The sequence below is a fragment of the Henckelia pumila genome, chromosome 1, assembly GCF_033568475.1.
Source record: "Henckelia pumila isolate YLH828 chromosome 1, ASM3356847v2, whole genome shotgun sequence".
Lineage (NCBI taxonomy): Eukaryota > Viridiplantae > Streptophyta > Magnoliopsida > Lamiales > Gesneriaceae > Henckelia > Henckelia pumila.
In genome coordinates, this window is record NC_133120.1 from 140,302,861 (window position 1) to 140,320,120 (window position 17,260).

The following is a 17,260-nucleotide window of genomic DNA, read 5'->3' on the forward strand; positions in this document are numbered from 1 at the left end:
TTCGGTTGGTTGAGTAGTCGGGGACCATGGTTCAATTCTCCTGATGGGAGGCTCATCACTATCACTTTCATCATTTAGAACGGTTGTTTCCAGCCTATTTGCTAGATATATTCATTTGAGATTGATCTGCACATACAGTAGTTTCATAAAAAATAACATGAATGGTTTCCTCTACTTTAAGTGAATTATTATTGAACAGTCTATAAGCTCGACTGAATGAGGAACAACCAATGAATATGTCTTCGTATGCCTTTGCATCGAAAGCTGTCAAGTGATGTTTGACATTTTCATGGATAAAACACTTGCATCCAAATATTTTGAAATATGAAACATTAGGTTTTGGGCCATTCTAGATCTCATATGGTGTCTTGTTATGTCTCTTGTTAATCATAGATCTGTTTTGAGTATAACATGTTGTGTTACTTGCCTCTTCCCAAAGTCTTTGAGAGACGTTAGAATCAGAAATCATAGTTCTAGCTGCTTTCTTGAGAGTGCGATTTCTTCTCTCAGCAATACCATTTTGCTGTGGGGTCCGAGCAGCTGATAACTCAAGCTTGATTCCCTGGTAATCTAGAAAGGATCCGAGGGTTTTGTTTAAAAATTCAATGCCTCTATCACTCCAGATCCGATCTATCCTAGTACGTTTCTTATTTTGCAAACGTTTTAAAATTTTGATCGAGTGAGTAACTGTTTGATCTTTAGATGACAAAAATATTACCCAGGTAAATCAAGAGTAATCGTCCACAATAACTAAAGTATATCTCATTCCCCCTAAGCTTCTGACTGGTATAAGACCGAATAGATCCATGTACAATAAGTCTAAGAATTTGGAAGAAGACATACATCCTTTTGTTTTAAAAGTAGCTCTCACTTGTTTGCCCTGCTGACAGGCTGAACATACTTTATTCTTTTTAAAATCTCCTATGGGCAAACCAAGAACGAATTCATGTTTTCTCAGATGTTTAATGGACTTAAAATTTAAATTATTCATATGCTTATGCCATAACCAGTGCTTATCATTTTGAGCAACAAAATATGTAGGAAACGATGGTTGATCACATTTCCAATTTATCCTATATGTGTTTGTTCTTTTAATCCGGTTAGCATAATTTCACCTTTACTAGATTTTATTGTGCTTGAGTGTTTGTGGAATTCAACAATATGACCATTATTACATAATTGCCTGATGCTAAACAGATTATAGCATAAATTATCAACGAGTAACACATCATTGATAATAATGTTACCATGAGTAATCTTACTTTTATCCACAGTTTTATCCTTTGAGTTATCACCAAAAATTATTTTAGGTCCTTTGTAGTATATGCTTTCAGATAATAATTCTTTGGCTCCAGTCACGTTCCTGGAGCATCCACTGTCGAGATACCAGGTTGTCTTTTCTACTATTTTGTTTCTCTTGACTGATTTTACTGATAGTACCTGAAAAAAGAGAATATGACATCTATTTGCACTACAACAAATATGGCTTTTCACAATACGATATCAACGGCACACTCTAAAAGCGTGCCGTTGATGTTATTATTAACAACGCGTGCATTTGTGTGTGATGTTAATACATTGAAATCTTATAAAAATAAAAGCTTGCAATAGTTGGATGCTGTAAATTATCATTTCAACGGCGTGCAATTAAACGCACGCTGTGCAAATTTTTAACAACGCATGCCGTGAAAAAATTTAACAACGGCACGAATCTATGCACCTTGAGGCTTGAATAGTGTGAAATAAAAATATTATTTTCAAGGGCGCGTAAAGTAAAACACGCCGTTAAAAAAAAAATACACTGCCAAAAGTCCCCAAATCTATTTCCCTTCTCTCCGCTCTCTCCTTTTCCCTCTGATAAAAACCCTCGGAAGAAATACATCCTTCTCTTGCGGCTCTCCTTTTCGTCATCGCTGGAGTCTGAATCCTCGGCTTGAAGTAGAAGAAATAATGCGAATGGTCGAGCTTGAAGGCGATGAGATCCTTGGTTAAGGGCCACTGGATGTCGTTAGAGACGGAGGCGAGAGATGCAATAGTGTTGCTCCCATGAAGGAGGCGGAGGATCCGAAAATCACCAGTTGCAAGATCGACGGAGTAGTATCTGTCGATCAAGTGAAGAATGGCACCAGGGATCATGACAAGGGATTCCTCGATCGATTCCATGCAAAATTGCAAAAAATAAAAAATTTCTCGGTCGTGCGAAGCCAATGAATCTGAGATTTCTTCCAAAACCTACACTTTTGCTTGCTACAGTGATGCTAATCTAACTCTGTAGCGTCTTTCCTATTTCCACCATTTCATCTGTTCTCACATGAAAAACAAGGTATTTTCTGTACCATTTTTTTATTCAATTACATGTTTTTATATGAGAAAACCGCTATATATATTTTTTTTTGCTCTTGGAATTTTTCATTTTCCATTTGTCAAGGTTCTTTTGTAATTGAGAATACTTCTTCCGTTTGGAAAGCTTAAATTTTTTTTTAAATATTGAAGTTTATTATGCTTTCCAGCAGTCTGTGGAGAACAAAATGTTTGCTGATTTAGGTTCTTTTAATTTTGCAACCCAGTTCCAATATTGACACCTGCCATGGAGCATAATTCATTGCTGAAGTCCTAAGTTTCCTCGTATTGTTTTGCGGCTTTTTCTTGTGTGGTTTCATTATTAAAAATTACTATGGTTCAAATTTGAATCTGGAAGCAATTTGATCGAGGGCAGTGTTTTAATTTGTTGGAGAAGAATCTTCCTGTAAGACATGTTTGCATATGTTGTATAATGTAGCATTTTTGGCGTTATGCTGGTACATTTTGTACTTCCTTGACCCGTCAGGTATTTTTTCTGATGATGCTTTTTGGAAATGGTTGAACTTCAAGAAATTGATACAACACGTGCTATATTAAGGCAAACCCAAGTGATGGGTTTCGTGAAACAGGAGAAGTCGGAATGATACCTACGGCTTGAGCATCTGCTAGTTCGGACTTATTTTGATCCCAATGAGGTAAGAGCTGAATCTTATTTACTGCCTATGTTAGTGCTATCTATTTTGTACAGACTCATGATTATGGGCTTTCAGAAATAGTTGGTTCGCAGTTCCTTGGCTGATCCATGATTTTGTTGACCATCTAATGCCTAGAGATAGCGGATTTATAGTCTCCCGTTTTTGCGGTTTTTGGAGAAGATCATAAAATTCTGATTGCTTGAGATACGATTTTTATTGTGCTTATTTCTAAAGTTGTTAACAAGTAAATAAAATAAGTTAGGGAGAATTATTATTTTTTGTTTACTGGATAGTGGTCGTTATAAGAAAGCAAAAAATATAATAGCAAAGATTCTTGAATTATGTCCTTGTCTTGTAAAGATTTATTCATGGTCTGAACTAATAAAATGTTGGTATAGTGTGATAAAGTTCCATTATGAAGACATACTATTTACTTTTAGGAATTTTCGGAATAATTTCTAGAGACTTTTAAGTTTCTTTTTAGGAATTAATAAGGATAAATAAGCAAATTACTAATGCAATGTTTGTTTACATTTTCAAAAAATATGTTCAATTGTTGAAAACAAGGAATACGTATCTTTGATTAATAAGTTAGGTTTTTTACGGTGTCCAGATTTTATTATAATTATAAGTTTCTTAGATTAAGTAGTATGCCACAAAATATGTTCACCCTTCATTATTGTAATTTGCACACTTCCCCCTTTTCCATTGGTTTTTGGTTCTTGATGGGTGTTCTCTGTTGTAATTGTGAATTTATCAATTTTATATCTGCTGCTTCTACTTGTGGGAGTTGAAACTGATATTGGCATCATTCAGGTTGAAAAAAATACCAGTTTTGGTTACTTGTGCAGTATGAGAATCTTATATATTTTATGACTAGCACTAGAAATTGACTTGAGAGTTTTTCTTGACTTCTTTGAGTTAGATAATATATTTCCAGATTTTTTCTTTATCAAAGTCTCTTGGTTTAAAAATTTATTGTGGAATAAGATTGACTAAGTTTGAAGCCTTACAACATAGTATCTCATAACATAGTTTCTTTGTCACCTGATTCACATTGCTTACTTTCTGGCGGTAATCTTTAACACAGTAGCTTTTTCATAGGTCGATCCAGGCGTATCTTTGAGCATTGATAAAGATTTGCTTATTCATTCAAGTAGCATGATGCTTGTTGTCTGATATTTAAATTAAGGGTTGATACCAAAATTATGTTTTCTTGATGCTTTTAGTTTTCTAGAAATTAAATCTCCAGACAGGATTACTCTGTTTATTTTTCGAATTCAGTTTTTCGTTTGAAAACTGTTAGGATATTGAATTTCTTTGACATCTTAAGCAGGCCTTTCTCCCCTCCCACTTTTTTTCCTCTTAAAATTCAACAAGTGTATAGTAGATGGAAAGTTGTGACTAAGTGACTTAATTGTGCTTTGCTAATTGGTAATGGTCAAACAAATTTTTCCACTTTGTTGGCCCTGCTGATTGGTACTGTTTTACATAATATTTAATTTTCTTCTCAGAAATGCTTGAAAGCATGAAAAAGGCTGCAAAAATAAATGTTGAATTATCGGTCGATGAGAGAAACATACTTTTCGTTGGATACAAGAATGTAATCGGTGAACGCCGAGCTTCATGGCGCATCATGTCGTCGATTAAGCTGAAAGAAGAGGCCAAAGGAAACGAAAACAATGTGAAACTGATTAAATATTACCACTAGAAGGTGGAGGATGAGCTATCCAAAATCTGCTTTGATATTCTTAGTCGTTGACAAGCATCTAATTCCCTCTTCTGGTTCAGCAGAAGCTACTGTATTCCCTCTTCTAATTCATATGGGTTGGTACGCAATATTTTTCACATTTCTTACTTTTTTCTATTTTAATTTCAGAATATAAGTTACCTCTGCATTTTGCTTCGTGTCACACAACCTAAAATATACAAACGAATGAAGACTAGTCATATATTACTCATGATTTACATTTAAGACTGATAGATTTTATTGAGCTAGCTTGTCTTCGATTCGAAACTTGAAAAATAATGTATTTTGAACTCATGTTTGCGTTGAATTAGAATTCAAATTTGCACAAGGTCACAAGAAAAATTACAATTTTGTTTATTTGCAGAAGTTCAGAAGAAAGAATGGGCAACCTAATTTTTTTATGTTATTAGATATTATCTTTTTTATTTGCAGAAATAAATAGAAGAATGCCCACCCGAATCTCAAAACACAACATTGTAAATGATGCAATTAGCCTTGTATTTGGCAAAGAAGCTCGAGTAGAGTGCGCGCAATGGGCGTTGGCGTTCCATCATTGAAAGTTGGAACTTCTGTGTGATTGATATAGATTCTATTTCTTTGAGTGTATTGAAACTCTAATAATTGTTATGTGTATCTAGTTTGTGTTTATAGTTAAAATTTGCGCTTAATTGTAAAGATAAGATTTTTCTGATTTTCATGAATGAAATTGGAATATTTTGTTTAGTTTTTCATTTTAATTAGTCTATTTTGTTGGTTGAAGTTTTATGTTACATTTGAATCATATATGACTATAAACGGTGGTGTCAATATATTTTTCGTTATGCAAATATGTTCTTTCAATAGTGTTTTCGCAGCGTGATTTGCATGCTACCGATGCGAGTTTTTGTGGCGTCTTTTGCGTGCCGTCGATGTGCGTTTCCGCAACTTACTTTGTGCGCTGTCGATGTGAGTTTTCGCGGCATGAATTGTGCGCTGCCGATGTGAGTTTCCGTGGCGTGCTCTGTGCGCCGTCGATGTGAATTTTTGCGGTGTGCATTGTGCGCTGTTGATAGCCCATGATTTTCAACAGATTTTAATTATGCAGCGTTCGATGCACGCTGCGGATAGAGGATTTGCGCGCCGCTAAAAATCTTTTTTGTTGTAGTGTTGGGTCCAAACTGAATTAGTCCTTTTGGAACCCATACCTGAATTACCCTGATTGGCTTACCTGTGTGTGCATCCGAAAAGTGAATCGGTTGAGGGGTCTGATGTGTGCTTGTGTGTGGTCTAGATACTATTGTGTGTTGTTTGAAGTTTTTATCTTTGTTGTTCAGTCTGTATCGCTTTGGAAATGATGCAGTTGAAGTACAGGTTCTGTTTCACCTGAAGATTCTTGTACTTAGATTGATTTGGTTCAAAATTTGAATGTTTAAATTAGATTGACTTCCCTTTCTTTGTTCATTTAGTCTCGGTTTGACCCACGTTTCTCCTTTCCCTGGATTATGAGGTTCCACATATCTCAACCCTCTATTCTTAGCCTTGTTCTCATAACGAATTGGTTGTTCATCATTGATATTAGGCTCGTTGTGTTCATATATCATACTAGATCGAACAAATCTTATGACATTAGGATTGTTCTTACTAGGATACGATTGAGTACTTTCCTCAGTAAGAGTGCAATCATCTGAACCATATCCTAGGCAGATTTTGTCACCTGTCTGTTTCTGATTCTCATGTATCTTACCTAACGAGGTAGAAGCATTATTCCAAGAGTTGATTGTTTTAAGAAACTTTTGATTTTCATACAAAGTTACTTGGAATACTCGTCTCATGTCATCATTCTCAGCTGCAATCAATTTTAGTTTAATCTTTAGACTATCAAGTTTCTTTCGCTGTAAACAGCTAGATTCTCTTGACTTATCAATGAGACTTGCTTTTTCTGCTTTCACTTCCTCGAATGATACAAAGAGCTTCTGATACTCATTGACCATGTCATTAAGTACTTGAACAAGGTCCTCACGTGTAAATTCAGATGAGTTAAAATCAAATATCTCATTATTATCATTTCCTAATTGAGAATTTGCCATTAGAAACTGGACTTGCTCCTCCTCACTTTCTTTGGACGATCTGTCTGAATCCGATGACTCAGATTCAGTTTTTGCCCACTTGCTTTTTTCCTTCGTCGGTAACTAATACTCTTTGTTCTTTCTTCTGTTTGAACGTTCTTCTTCCTATTTTCCTTTATTCTTCTCATAATGCTGTTTCTTTTCGTCGTTCTTAGGCTTGGTGCAATCTGCAATGAAGTGGCCTTTCTTGCCACAGTTAAAGCACAAGGGACCATCGTCTGTATGGTCTTGTTTGTAGTAAGGTTTATTAAGATTTTTTTTATTCTTGCGCATAAACTTACCAAAATTTTTTATGAAGAGAGACGTGGCTTCATTGCTCATTTGCTCAGCTGTGTTATTTGCTGATGCTTCCTCAATTGGTTAAGGTACGGAAGTTGAGGTCAATGCTTTAGTACGATTAGAAGCAGATGGTTCTTCTCCAGTTCCGATTCCGAGTTCAAACTCGTAGGATTTGAGATCAGCAAACAAATCATGAAGCTCTAGTTTGCTTAGGTTCGTTTGATTCCCTCATGACTATAGTTTTGACATCCCATTCTCTGGGCAGTGAACGCATAACCTTCAAAGAAATTTCACGATTAGTATAACTTTTACCAAGAGAGATGATTTCACAAATAATGTTACTAAATCTTTCATCAAACTCAGCCATGGTTTCTCCTGGCTTCATCTTGGCACAGTTGAGTGAGTTTCTCCCAGATTTCTTTGGTAGTTGAACAAGTCTTGATCTTGCTGAACATATTTTTGTCCAAAGTCTTGATCTTTGGCTACGTTGTCAAGGTTTGCTTTCTTCTTGTTCTCGGTGCTCCATTCTGCTCTGGGTTTTTCAACCATCTGTGGTTCACCTTTTGAAATGGCTATAGCTGTATTGACTTTGAGAATATTCATTAGGCCATCAGTGATAACGTACCACATATCATGATCTTGTGTAGAAAGGTGTGACTGCAGAAGTATTTTTCAATCATCATAATCTTTTTTAGAAAACATAGGAATTTTGTTTAGAGAAGTCATGATGAGTAAATATCAGTAGCTGAGAAAGAACCCTCTCTGATACCACTTGTTGGAGATCGGTAGTGTGTGTAGAAGGGGGGGGGGTGCGTGAATACACACTCTAAAAATTTTATGCTTTAGCGCGATAAGATTAAGCAAATTTTAGTTCACTTAACCGATTTTTCTCAGCTTCCTAGATAAATAAGAGCTACTAAAATAGTGCAGAAAACAACTCTCACTAAACTATGTGACAATAGTGAAAATATGATGTGATGCAGTAATGTAAATGTGCACAGAGTTGTTTATGGATGTTTGGAGCTCAATCTCCTACGTCACCCCTTCTTCCTCACGGGAAGGATATAGTAGAAGACTTTGGCTATTACAACATTTTGTAATACATCCGATCCAAGTTAGGATTTATCACTCTCTAAAATGGAACTCCTAGATTTACACTGATAAGATTTCTAATTTCTTATCAAACATCTTCAGTAGATGATGATGAATGGCTAAGCATTTGAAAACTTAAAATCTCAAATCCTTGGAGTAGTCAATGTTCTTCAAACAATGGCTTAGACTTGAGTAACCCTTATATAGATCTCTTAGAAGATCAGATATGATTCTGTTGGAGTGAATGGTTGAATGAGCAGTAGAGTGTTCAAACAATTTCGAGTGCTCGGATGCTTTGATAATATGATGGTTGTGTGTTCTTTGTCCTTTTTTCGTTTGGCTCGAGTTTTTATATCTCAATCTTTAACGTCTCAGATGTACACCAGACAATATTTCTCTTTTTATGGAGTGAAGTCTGTTCGTCTTCAAAATATGTGTACTTGAGGTTTCTTTAATGTACATTCAATATGTCTTCATAATAAATGCTATTAATGGCCTTTCGAGCTTTGTCATACGGCTCCTTAAATGCTTTGTTCTTTCGCATTTAAGTTGTTTTGTCAAGGAACTGTTACCAAGCATTTGTGTCTTTATGAAATTGGTAGATATCCTTGAGACTTGTATTCCGGTTGTCATTCATTCTAATGGCTAAGATCGGTTGAAGTCCGAAGACCAGCTGATATACATTATGGAGTCGGCTGATATGTGAGAATCAGTTGATATCCAATAGTTCAGCTGATATCTACAAGTCAGTTGATATCTTTCAGTCTGTTGACATGATAAGATCGGTTGACATCTTTCGGTAGACGTTTTTTCTGTTTGACATATGAATGACGGACATACTATAACAATGATATATTGTTTTGTTATCACCAAAAATCAGGATTCAAAAAACTTCTAAACTAACTTAATAGTTTGTAAACTATACTAATATGATAAATCGCAATGAACGAGCCATGCGACGCTCTCTAGAAAAAAAACTGTTATAATCAATCAAACTCTTAATCATTTGTTGAAAACTCATGTGGATCCAATAACTCATACGTCACTTAAAGGGACAATCGCTTGATTCGATATAACATATAATGAGCTTTGAAATATCCACCTCAGGTAAGCAACATCCACTCACTTCTCCTTTGCCAAGTAGGAATGATAACGTAGGAGATGACGTGAAATGGCTAACTATATTGAAGATGCTTACAAAAAGAACAAATATTTTTTTTCTATATTAATAATCCTAAAAATTAATTTATTAATGGTATAAATTTAAAAGAATTTTTCTTCATAATATATATATATATATAATTATAAACAATGTGTACATTCGGTTCTTTTAACATTAGAGTATATACTTGAAAAATTAAAACATGTAATTGATTAATTATAAAATTATTCAAAAACTCTCGTGATATGTCTTTACGGATCAATTTTGTTAGACAGATATTTTATTTTTAATCCATTAAATAGTATTAATTTTTATGCCAAAATTATTGATTCACTTGCTTGTCATATTGTGAGTTGTGACGTCTCTTGCAACGCCACCAACATGCATGATCATAAATAAAAAAAATGCGGATTTTTTTTTTGCGGAAAATACTTCTCATGAATTTGCAAAAGAAATATGCTTCAAACTTGTGAACTAAAACATTTTATGACCATATGAAAAATCTCACATCATCATGTCAAAACGTTCCAAAACTAGCAACATGCTAACTGAAAACTTGGAAAGTAATAAAACCAAACGTGATTTCATCAAAAGACAAGAAAACTATTTATTGATGCAAAACTTCATGCCAATATATACTAAATATAGGTTCTTTGGACATAGTGACATGCAACTTCTCACTTCTTTGGCTACTCCGTGTCCTGTCCAACATCAAATTCATTCAAAAAATATTTCTTACCTGCATCATCTAAACATAGTGAGTCTAAAGACTCAACAAACATACTCAAATAATAGCGAAAACATAGTAAATATTATAACATGCATATGACGTAATCGTAACATAAAGGTAAACATTTTTTTTTCATCTGGTGATGAGATACATACAAATGTGGTAACCATTAGATCACATTCATTGGGTCCATGATCATATAAATAGTTGCGCAACACAATGTAACATTTTGTACAACCCATACTAGCCGAAGCCAATATCCATACCATTCTATACTAGCTGAAGCAAGTATGCACTTTCGTTCTTCGAAAAGACCCTAGCTCCTCAGAGCTCATCCTGGGGCACCAATCACATGTTTTGTGACGTCCCATATTTTTAGACATTTTCAAGAATTAAGATGCAGAAAATTTAGGAAAAATTTTGAAATACATCAGTGCAGGGCATGAATTGCGTTTGCAAGTTCAATAAATCGTGATTGAAATTAAAATCTATGTAAATAATACTTAAAAATATAATGACTCTAATGTGCATGAAATATATAAAACAAAATATGCAACCCTACAGTCAACGATCGGTTCTTATACGGGCAAGCAAAAAATTACTACTTACATATCAAACATGAACCGACAATTAAAATCTTAGGAAAGCATAAGAAACATGAGTTTTCAATAAAATAAACTTAGTAAAAAAACATGAGTTTTCAATAAAATAAACTTAGTACAAAAAATTTTAAAAAAAAAATTCGTGAAACCAAACATAAAACTTTCACACTGAAATAAACAACATAAAATGTTAAAAACTTGAAATCATTAAAATCCATCGTCACAAGACCGTCATTGAAAATACTAAATCTAATATTTTCTTTAACATTGACTTTTAAATTTGTGCATCAAAGTATTGTAATAACAAAAGAACAATAAATATATGCAATTCTTCCCGTTTTAAAACACTAAATATTTGAAAAGTCATGTCATGCAATTCCTTCGCCTCTTGGACTCTTCAGCATTTCTACCAAAGATTTTAATTCATTTACTTCTCAATTTAACTGTACTAATCAAGCGTATTGAGTATAAAGACTCAACAAGCATTATTTATATACAAAATAATTACATAATAAAAATTATCATTCTTTGGACGTGCAAGACTTCAACATAATGATCATTCATAACAACATATTTCATAAAATTATTCATTTAATTAGGGTGATGAAATACATGCAACTTTGACAACGATCATAATGAGCACATCATTGAGTTTTTGTGATCACGGATTCGTTGTACAACAAGCATAGAGCATAATGGCCTTGACCACTTAAACTTTTATTTTTTGAAAAGGTCCTTCCGTAGCTCATCCCAGTGCACCAGTCGTGTATTTTCATCTCGTGAGCACATCATTTGGAAAGTCCCTCACCGGAGCTCATCACGAGACACCAATCCCGTATTGCCACCACAAGAACACATACAACATTAAAATATTTTTTATGCATCATCATAGCATTATCATCGTTATAAAATTTGTCATACTTTCACATCATAAAAATTTTCATCATAAAACTTCTTATAGTTTATGAAATACACATAAAAATATCTTAAAATCATCATGTCATCATGGACATTCAAAATAACTTGAAACTTGATATGTCATGATCTTTGAATTCTTTCATGTTTGAAAATCATGCATGCTAATAAAATAAAGATAAACACTTCCATTAAAATTTCATAACATTTCATGCTTTTAATACGGAACATAGCTTTCGTGAGAACATACTAGCATATAATGTATTACATAACTAAATCGATCTACGTGAGTCATTCTTTCAGTTCTAAATGTCAAAACTTGAAACCTTTTGCATAGGAACTCTTAAAAATACTTAAAATACCTTAAAAGATCATAAAATTGAATTTATAACCTCAAAAAATTGTGTTGAGAATCTCAGGACAGAATATTGCGGGCTGGAGCACGCAATTCTGTAGGCTCCAGGCTACAAGACCACGCTAGAGAGCGCTGAATCTAAATGGGCGCCCTAGCCCGAACCGTGATTCTTGCACACGCAGAAAGATTCGGGAAGGGGCAAAACACTCCTTTTTTATTCTCATATAATTTTATACGCACTCAAATGTTTAAACATCTATTGTTAACAAGGAATGGATTCAAAACATGACATAATACTCATCGAACGATTCTTCCTCAAAGTTGTTGAACACAAAAGTGGATTAAACATAACCCAACACCAAAATTTTAGATCCAAACATATTTTCCCATAAAATCTCAAAAATATTTTCATAAAACATCAACAACGATTCACGTATCACAATTCTACATCATGCTCTTCAAAAACTCATAGAATCAATGCATTATACAATACATACACATTAACACACATGATTTTCGTAGGAAAATACCTATATTCTTTAATGGTGGTTTTAAAACATTAAAAACTTATCTTTATCCTTGGTAGGGAGTGATCGGTATATCAGGAACTCAATCTAGCCTTGCCATGAACGGATCGTTGAACGATCTTTACTTACACAGGTGCATCTTTGTAGTGGCTCATATCCAGAATTAACGATAATGAGTAATTATCGTATAATCATGATAGATTTAGTAAAACGTGATTAAGGAGACTTCTAAATGGATTAACGGAGTCCGGAAATAGACCCAAAATGATCAGAAATGGTCCGGAGGGTCAGACAGATTGGAAGCTCCGAAGTTAGGATCGGATGATCCGAAGGTGATCGGAAGCTCCGATGAACGATCAGAAGCTCCGATCAAATTACGTCATCCATGACGTGTGGTTGATCGGAAGCTCCGAACAGAATCGGAAGCTCCGATCACCCCTATCCGAAGTCAACCAGTGAGATTTTGACACGTGGCAGATAAGGATGTTCGGAAGCTCCGATGGCAGGACCGGACGTTCCGATCAAGGATCGGAAGTTCCGATCGAGGATCGGAGGTTCCGATCGATGCCTATAAATATAAGGTCCGAGGCATTCATTTCATACCAATTCTGAATTCTCTCCTTCGCCCTCGTGGTCCTATTTTAGGGCTTTGGGTACTCTTATTTTAGAGTTGGAGTAGGATATTTGTTTTAGTATAGTCAGACAGTGTCTGACATAGTAGAGTAGCAGTGCTTGTGTTGTAGAGCCGTGTTTGAGGCTGTGGATTCGCATCAGGGGAGTGCCCTAGTTGCGGGATAGTCGCCATCAGTGGGCTGACGACGGACGCAGATATAGCTATGGTCTCCTTAAATTATTTAGGAGTATACAATAGCTTAGTTAAGGCTTTTAGAGTGAGACTACTAGGACTGCCTTAGAAAGGTACGTAAGTACTGACTGAGATTGCCAGCGGATATGCATGCTTATATGTTGCATTTATGTGTTTGCATGTTATTATTGTTATGCGGCATGTGCATATCATCTTGTGCCTGTACATTTGTATATCTTTTGAGATGAGCCAGTTAGGGTTGCTCAGCCCTGTTAGGACGTTTGATATCGAGTACCCTTATGTACTGATACCTGAAGGACTCCGTGGTCCGCGTCCGTGATTCGGGAATGAGTGGTCGCGCACAGTGGTTAGCTACCCCGATGTGACGAGCTTATATTCCAGGCGCCAGTCTGAGCAGTTCGTATACAGTTATCCCAGATATGGATACCCTGTAATTTGCATGCATCATATTTGTATGTTTATCCGTGCTTTCGTATTGAGCTTAGAGCTCACGTCCAGTATTTTCTGTGTATCTGGATACCCTATTCGATGGGGAAGGTGTAGGTGCAGGATTGAGCACCAGGCGCCTAGAGTAGCCAGTGACCTTGAAGACAACAGGATTAGCTATAGGTTTTATTTAAATTCGATTCGATTGGGTTGTATAATCGAGTTTGTTAGCCGGTTGTATTCTGCCGGTCTGCTTGTATTTAAGTCTTCCGCATCGATTTTATTTAATGCATGCTTAATTATGCTCTTAACTCTAATTATGTAGTGGATCCGGGATGGGTCGCTATATTTATGGTATCAGAGCTGCATGCAAGGGACTTAGGAAATTGATAATAAGACTTCTTGATTATCCTTGTAGGATTTATTGAGGCCTAGCGAAAGAAGATTTGGTTCTTCATTGCCAAGGTTTGCGGCAGAAGTTTTTAATATAAGGAATGCAACAGTGATGAGAACACCAGTAGTAGCATATCGATAGATAGACTGAACGTTGTGGACGGTTCATCATTCGATGCATTGTGATGTTGATCGAAGAACATATGGATTCCAGCCAAGGAAGACTGGAAGAAAAGGTCGAGTATATCGCGTCAGATATCTCTGAGGACTTTTTGGAACGAATGGTGTTTAGTAATCCATGTGGTTCCAGTCCTTGAAGATTCTCCACTCGTAGCTGGAGAGATTGTCAGATAGACCTTCACCAGAGATACCTTGAGTGCCTAAGGCATGACAGGTTTTGAGCGTAAGGTCTGTAAACTCATGCAGAACATGGTTTTGCCGGTATGCTTGTATCGATGCTTTTGGTAGGCATACGGGAAACTTCATGTTCAAAAGCATGATTTGGATACAATAAGAAAGCTGATGGTAGATCGCGAGCAAAAGAAGTTGACTGACGTGCACTGACGCAGAGCATAGCTGGTTAGCTATCACGTGCCATTTCTCCGGAGTTCTTCGCAGGAGGACATTTAGAGAGACTTGGACGAATGTATGCTTGTATCGATGCGTGTGTCGATTGGAAGCTTCATGCTTAAGGAGCGAATACAAGTTCGATGATTTTAAATACTGTATTGATGTATTTGTAAACAGTATTTTAGTTGTAATATATCATTAGAATTTGGTTGTATCATATCAAGTTATTGGATGTACATGTTGTTGTATTTTCGGAATACTGTAATGATATTACATGGAATTGTAATAAAGAAATTGTACAAACTTGAAGTAATGATACACGTGTTACTTATTCAGCAATTCTTGATTGATTGCAAGTAATTTTATAAAGTTTGGCTTGGAATTAGTTGATTGGTAATCAACTAGGATAGCTCATGGATTTTGAGTATGCCAGTGGTAACGGATTGACATGGGGTTAATCTAGGTGTTTTCCTAGGATTGACCTAATTAGTCGTTCGACTGGGTTAGTGCCAGTGATGAGGTGATTCATCTGGGGGCATGGGAATTTTGATCTTGTTTAAAATTTTGAGTTTCGTTCTAGGTTGTTTCCGTAGAACAGTAGCCTGATTGACCTTCATAGGTTGGGAATTCGTGATGATGGGATTTCATCAGGAACCAGTTGAGTACATATCGAGAGTTGTGGACTATGATCATGACTAGACATGATGGAGCGCAACCCTATGCCAGTGTTACTCTGGGAGTCTTTTGTACTTCGGAGAATACCTGAAAGCCTTCGTGCTTCAGGATTGGCGGTGGGAAGGCTACTTGTAGTAGCCCGTAACCAAAATCAGTAATTAAGGGATTAATCATAATTACTTGAATAGAGTTCGGAAGCTCCGAAGGTAGGTTTGGAAGTTCCGAACAGGATCGGAAGCTCCGATGCAGGATCGGAAGCTCCGATCATATTACGTCAGGCATGACGATTGGCTAGATCGGAAGCTCCGATCAGGATCGGAAGCTCCGATCACCCATATCCGAAGTCAACAAGTGATATTTTGACACGTGGCAGATCAAGATCTTCGGAAGCTCCGATGGCAGGATCGGACGTTCCTATCGAGGTTCGGACGTTCCGATCGAGGATCGGAAGTTCCGATCGTTGTCTATAAATAGAGGGCCGAGGCTTCATTTCCAATTGCCAATTCCGAGTGTTTCCCTCTCCTTTTTAGTCTATTCGAGTTGTTCTAGACTTCCTAGGCTTGACCCGGTGGTCGGCGAGGCGTTCGGAAGTCGTAGCAGAGTTGTGCCCAAGTTCTGGAGGCATCGATATCAAAGGGCTAACGACGGAAGAAGGTATAGCTTTTGCTTCCTATAAATATTTAGGAGTATGCAATAACTTAGTTAAGGCTTTTAGAGCACTTTAATGATAGAAGCATCATTTGGCAGTGTAGAGCAGACTATAGGCGTGGACCTAGAGTTGGTAGAGCTTGCACTGTTTTGAGGTACGGAAGTACTGTTCGAGATATCCTAACTGAGTATGCATGTATTATGTGACTGCATGATTTATATGTCATTGATTTATGCTGCATTCATTTTCATACTGAGCTATCTCCTTCGAGATGTCTGTTAGTAGGGTTTTTCCCTATCCTGTTAGTGGTTGGACTTCCATCGATTTGGGTCCGACATATCCACTTGTATTATGGTATGGGAGCCACCTCCTGAAGCGATGGCACAGCGTGCTACATACCAAGGCCCGGTCTGTCTCTTTTATCTGATCCTTGACCTAGAGTTTATAGGGAGTTCACTTTGCATGCATGTATACTCATACTCTTGTACTGAGCGTTTTATGCTCACGTCTCATACTCTGTGTTTCTGGACACCCTATTCCATGGGGCAGGTTTGCGATTGGACGAGGCGGGTGATTCCAAGAGGGGCTAGACAGTGGTTGGCCAGCTGGAGCTTCGTCTAGGTTTATTTCTGTTGTTATTTGGATTAATACAGTTGTTCGATCTGGTTGTATAATATTTGGGTATTTACAGATTCCTTGCCTTGGGATTGTAATTTTAGTAATGTTTCCGCAGTTTATACTGATATCTGTTTATTAATTTATTTTCATGCCTAAGTTCTGTTTAATAGGTGATCCAGGTAAGGGTCACTACATTTATGGTATCAGAGCATGCATAGTATTATTGGGATTTAGACTCTGCATAAGGTAACCGTGAGGTGCTTTTGTAGATCGAGAACTACGATGACCAAAGTAGCCATGATAGTGGAGGTGGACGCTGGGAAGATGACGATCGTGAGCGTCGTCGAGACCGTAATCATCGTCGTCATGATGAGGATCGTTTCACTGTACGGCGATTTATGCAGATGGGTCCTAAGCCCCTTGTTGGAGGTGAGTCTCCGGAGGATGCAGAGAACTGGTTAGACCGTATGGAGATGAATTTTCAGACTTACCACTGCACCGAGGAGCAGAAGATGGAGACCCTTGGCTATCTTCTGGATGGACGAGCCCGTAGGTGGTGGAGGTTTACTTCTGCACCCTTTATTGCGGCG

General features: G+C 36.7%; 1 long non-coding RNA gene across 1 annotated transcript; it reads left to right on the top strand.

Annotated features, from left to right (window-relative positions):
* Window positions 1-1,883: 1,883 nt before the first annotated feature.
* LOC140876281 (uncharacterized) lies at window positions 1,884-5,359 on the top strand. The gene is made up of 4 exons (XR_012148726.1): window positions 1,884-2,323; window positions 2,828-2,996; window positions 4,511-4,827; window positions 5,179-5,359. It is a non-coding gene; the product is annotated as an uncharacterized lncRNA (long non-coding RNA).
* The last annotated feature ends 11,901 nt before the right edge of the window (window positions 5,360-17,260 follow it).